This window comes from Gopherus flavomarginatus, chromosome 3 (assembly GCF_025201925.1).
Source record: "Gopherus flavomarginatus isolate rGopFla2 chromosome 3, rGopFla2.mat.asm, whole genome shotgun sequence".
Classification (NCBI taxonomy): domain Eukaryota; kingdom Metazoa; phylum Chordata; order Testudines; family Testudinidae; genus Gopherus; species Gopherus flavomarginatus.
Genome location: NC_066619.1, coordinates 207,494,602 through 207,500,601, shown reverse-complemented (window position 1 = coordinate 207,500,601; position 6,000 = coordinate 207,494,602).

The window sequence follows — 6,000 nt, the reverse complement described above, 5'->3', positions numbered from 1 at the left end:
CACCTGTCATTGTTGCACACAGTTTAAAACTGTTCTTTTATTAACTGATATGTGCATACAACTAAACTGTCTAAAAGCCTTAGTCTTTCAAAGACTTATGCTTGTGCTTAATTTTACATAGTCCAACTGACTTCAGTGGGAATACTCACTGGCTCGGGATCTTACCCATAGTGTTTCATGTATCACATAGTAGGTAATATAACATGAAAGGATTCCATGCTTGAAAAACTAAACTTACTCTTTATTGAAAGAACTATTTTAAAGATATGCCCAAACTTCATCTAACATTCTAGTCATGTGCATGTTATAATACAGACTGACTTCATGGAATGTTCTCTAAATTCTTCCTTTCTGGATTCTGTGTTCCTCCCTTCAAGTTCCATGGGGGTTGCTACATCTTTCCTTTTTACAATTTATGTTGTGTCTTTTGTGCAAGTGTTTCCATTACTATTACTAGTACATGTCCCATTATAAGGACATGACCTTGCAACCTGTTAGGTCTCTGACTCCTTCAAATATGCTGGTCTTGAATCAGTCCCAGACATCTTTATGTTCTCCTGTTGGTGAATACTTGCTTCCAATCTGTTGCATCCATTCCATTGTGTGGTGTCCTGTTGGTCGACTATATCACTTATATGCCTTGCTTCTTCTGCCACTCCTACCTTAGACCAGCTAATGGCTGAGGGTCTTTCTAAGTCTGCCTCGTCCTGGCCTGGGTCCTCTGTGTCTGGGTGTGCCAGCTGTCTTTCATCACTCCAAAGTTGTTTTTGGTTTAAGCTCCACTGCTGTCCTGTGTCTGTAAATACCACTGTAGATACCACTATGTCACCCTGCAGCTTAGACTTTTGCCTTTGGCCATAGCATTATTTAGCTGTTTGATGTCTGGCCCCAGACCCCTTCACCTATGTGCAGTGGTTTCATATATTTGGCTCCTTTGTTGTAGTGGGCTGTCTGCTTAGCTTGGTATTCTCTTAACTTCATCTGTGTCCTATGCCTTGCTCCTCCTTTGACTGCAGCAGACTGCCCCCATCCACGGAAAGAGTCTTGGTTCGCCAACCTATCTGTCTCTGTATGGGGCTACTATGTAGACCCTGAGAATGCGTATTGCAATGGTACAATGTTGCCAAGTATGGATCCCATCCTGTCTGTTTTTCCTTTGTCATTAGTCTCTTGGCTGTCTTTACTGCCTGCTCTGCCTTCCCACCTTGTAAATGCCAAGGGGAAGACCACTTGTGCTCAAACATTCACTTGATGCTGAATCATTTGAATTTTACTGCAGCATACTGTGGCCCATTGAGCATGATATGTATGCCATAACTTGAGAAAGTATGTCCCACAAGCTTGAAGCTTTAAAGAGATAAATAAAGTTTGTTAATATGAAGATTTTTCATTTCTTTGCTGTCTGGACTCTTGCCAGAGCTGGAGGTAAGAAACAAGAGGAAGAGATCCTCAGGGTCAACCTCGGTCTAAAAAGACGTTCAATGCTGAGAGATTACTGCTACATCTCTGTCACTGTTTGGAGTCATAAACTGAACCCATTTGTGTATATATGTTGCCTGCTTTAACCTGTGAATAACTCTCATTTCCTTTCCCTAGTTAATAAATCCTTAATTAGTTTAGTATAGGATTGTCTACCAATGTTGTGTGAGATCTAAGGTACAAAATGGTCTGGGGTAAGTGACTGGTCTCTTGGAACTGACATAAACCTGAATTTTGTGATTTTTGCTGTAAGTGACCATTTATCACTAAGTCCAGCTTGCGTGGGTGGCAAAATAGACTGGGGAGTGGCCAGGGGACTGTCTGTGACTCCATGGTAAGACTGTTATCATGAGCCAGGAGTTCATGTATGTTCCCGGGTTGGTGAAATCTATAGAACATACCATCAGTTTAGGGTGTCTGCCCTGAGGCTGGCACTCTTGGTCATGAGATATTCCAGATAGCATAAGAGAGACAAGCTGCAGATTTATGCAAATTCAGGGGACATTACCTGGTTATCGTAGGCTATTGATCCAGGTATACAGAAATAATGTACTTAAAAGACATATGCTGCAGTTTTATGGAGAAATTGGAAGTGGACTTTTGCTCACTTTGGTATTCCAGAACCACTAGTGACACCTCTACACGAGACTGATCAAAACTATGTGCATTGTTACTGGGACTTTACGTGTAACTCCATTGCTGTGGCTTCCAATGCTTAGTGACATAGCACCACCCCATATTAGCCACGAGAAGACCTCTGTCATCCTGCTGGCCAAGATCCATGAGAACAGTGCCCTGCCTTTTTGTACACAGATCTCTTCAACCACCCACCAGTTCACCTATCTTCTAGATGCCCTCTGTGGTAATTTATGCCACCCTGGGATGTGACAGTAGCGTCTGCTTGGTGCAACGAGTGGTCCATTGATGACAATTGTTAATCACTCTCTCATTACTGGCCCAATCTAATTAGATCTGAATGGGTTTCAAACAGGACTGGGCAACTGTGCATCTAATCTCTTTAAATGTTTTTTTTCTAATGACTCATGATGCAGTTGTGGTCAACTTCAGATTATGCCGCATATCCTTGATGAGTGCCTGACTTATTTTGATGGCAAGCTACTGGCTCTCCACCTGGTTGATGCAGATGCCATCCAATGGTTGGGCACATTGTGCATATTCTGAGACGCTAGTGACAGACAAAGGACCACAGTTCATTGCAGCAGAACTGAAGGTATTCCAAATGAAATATGATTTTGATCATAGTACTAGCAGACCACCTTACCTATAAGCAAATGGAGACATTGAGAGAGCTGTACAGACATCCAAGAAAATGCTAAAGCAGAAAGATCCTTTCCTGGCTCTTCTGTGTTACAGATTAACACCAATAGCAACTACTGGATATAGTGCAGCACAATCCCAGATGGGGAGACCACTCAGAAGTGGTTAGATATGAAGAGAATAGCCAAATTGGACAAAAAGGCAAAACTTTTACAACAGACGTCACTCAGTTATAGAATTGCCAGGCCTAGACCCTGGTGACTGTGTTTGTGTCAAATTAGATGGAGAAAAAGAACAGACGACTCCAGATGTCATAAAGAAAAATAATTCCAGCGCCCAGATCATATGTTATCCAGCCTGACTGTGGAGAAGTCAACAGAAACTGTCAGTCTGTTCCTCAGAAAGAATAATCAACAGAGGAAATTTTACAGATGGTAAATACAGGAGAAGAAGACGCAAGGATGCCAAACGGAATATAGAGAGTTGTCCCAAATAATGGACAGCCAGGTGACCCAGCTGTTATGCATTCAGGTCAGGTAATTAGAAAACCAGTATGACTCAGATATTTAACAGACTGATCCAGACAACTTCAAAGACAGTATGGTAGTGTAAATATTGTAAATGGTAAGGAAGTAGACCTTAAATGGACAGATGTAATGGGATGCTCAAGTCTATTATACTCTTCAGCCACAGTGTGTAAAATACCTTATTTAAATGAACCTCACCTCTACCTATCAAACATTAAAGAATCTTATACTGAACACATCAGATGTGTTCAAGCAAGCTCTGTGACCAGTCCATATATGATACAAAAGAACATGTCATCTGCCTCTCCAGACACAGAACAATTGATTTGGTCAGCACATGGTGCTTTAGAAACTAGAGGCTTCATTTCATTTATGACTGTAATGTGCCTATGATGATCCTACAACCCTTGCTTAATTAATCCTATTTTGGCTTTTGACTTGCCTCTCTGTTTGGCAAAGTAAACTCATCTATACTTCGAATGTTAGTGAAAACAGACCTGATTTTGTGCTACACACTCAAACGATTTCCCTGCTGAATATTTATTCATTTAACTAATATGACAGATTAATATATGCAGGCACTTGTGACGGTTTGCTACTCACTGACTGATTGGCACAATTAATTTTCTTGTTTCTGATGAACTAGAATCCTGAAATGTGGCACTAATAGTTTTGTTTTTTTTCTTTCATGAGGATTCAATACATCCTATACAAAGACAAATATTTATTTTAATTTTTTAAGTTAGCAACTGGGAACGACTTTTTGAGAATTGGTTACATAAATTGCACATGCAACCTCTCATTTGTTTGCTCAGACAAGTACTTGCACACATAGGCATTGCCTCCTAAAGCCTAAAAACTCTTCCAATCTTCAAGAGACATCCCTCCCCCCCCCCCAAAGGAACTAACTTGAAACTTGAAGAATACACAGCTTAAATATACAAGCATTTTATGCTAGCTTGGTTTATTATGATTTTGGTACTTTTATGACCAAGGCATTTTTTCTAATGTTAATGCTATCTATTTTAGTTCTTCTTTCTCCAGCAACGTAGTGAAACAGGCACTCTAACAACTTTTCCAGTCTTCAGAGAATAGTTTCCATATCTCCAATGTATACAACTTTTCTCAGTTTATCAAAATCAAGATGCTGATTATTTGTGCTAATCCCAATAATCAGGATCCTTTTGGTGCTCTTGAAACATCATTCCAAGTAAAAACAAGTGGTGTTCAATTAGTGGAATAAAAATGTCTTCTAATGGACATTGCAAAGTACAAACCTGGTGTTGTGCACACAAAATGTTTTCTGTTCAGGAGAAGTATTTTTTCTACATGTTTATGGGTGGTGAACATAAGCCATGGTGAGATGATTGGGTACACTTCCATACATTAAATTATACATTCTTACTCACTAAATGGCAGAAAGTGTATGATCCTATAAAAAGTAGCCCTTGCATTACTGTCATTGAAATAAATGTTATATGCACTATCATTTGCTGTGTACAGAAAATCAGAATGTGACCTTAAAGATAATTGAAAAATGAATTTCTTATTGCCCACTGAAATAATCACTTATTCAACTGTTAAAGAATTGGAGAAATGGAAATAAGAGAAGGCTGTGACAAGTATTTGATCTTGACCCCATGACCCTGTTGCTTCAAAGCCTTCATTATGTGTTGCAGATGATTGCCTTGATCCTAGCGTGACATAAGTGGTGTGCACATTATGTAGAGCATTTTGAAAAATCTACTTAACCTCCATGCCAGACATAGGAGTGGTTTTCTGACCAGAAATGGTATTGTTCTCCCTCATATTTCAGATTAGAAAAATAGTATCTTTAGACAGACTAGCTAATTAATTCTCTGATTATTAACCTGGAAAGGTCAGATAAGACTATTAAACTGTTCATAGTGCTACTGAGATTTTTATTATGAAGAAAGAGTTTGTCATTGATTCCATTGCAAACCCTGTTCTTCAAGAGGGCTATAACCCAAAAACATTTATTTTCATATATAGTATGTATATACGAGCTGTCAAGCCTCGATTCTTTGATTTAATTCAGATGATTTAACTGGACCAATGGATGACAACTGTAACTAAAACAAATCCGTGTTTTATAGAATGCAGTTATCTCCATGACCTTTTTTTTTTAAAAAAAAAGAAAATACTTTCAATCATATTTATTTATTTATCACCAGTCAAATTAAATGAACCACTTTCTTATTACAGCAAGCAAAAAAGTTTGTAACTTTATTTCTTAATAAATCTACAGGACAAGATTATTTCTGACCTTTGTTTGACCCTTGACATTCCTGCTCTACACCTCAGACCTGTAGAGTAAAGCTCTTGGACAAGTTTTGAGTTACAGCCACATTACCATAGGCTGCTAGTTATCCTTTTCACAATTGGAGTGGTTGTGAGCTTTGTATTAAATACAAGACACCTAAGAGTGCTGAGTGGTAAGAGATAGATCTTTATTTTCTGGTTTCAGTTATCTGATAATGGTCAACTACCAACCAGCTGTATCAAATATTCCACTCAAATGCGATCTGCAAGGCCTAGAGTTGGCCAAAATAGGGCTAAAACCAGAGTATATTGGCCCTGTTTTGTCAAGCATTGTTAATAAAAGAAACATCTTTAATGTTACTCCTAGCTGGTAACTCATCAAAAAGAGGGGTTGCCTGTATTAATTTGGGTTATTTCAGACTTCTATAACTAA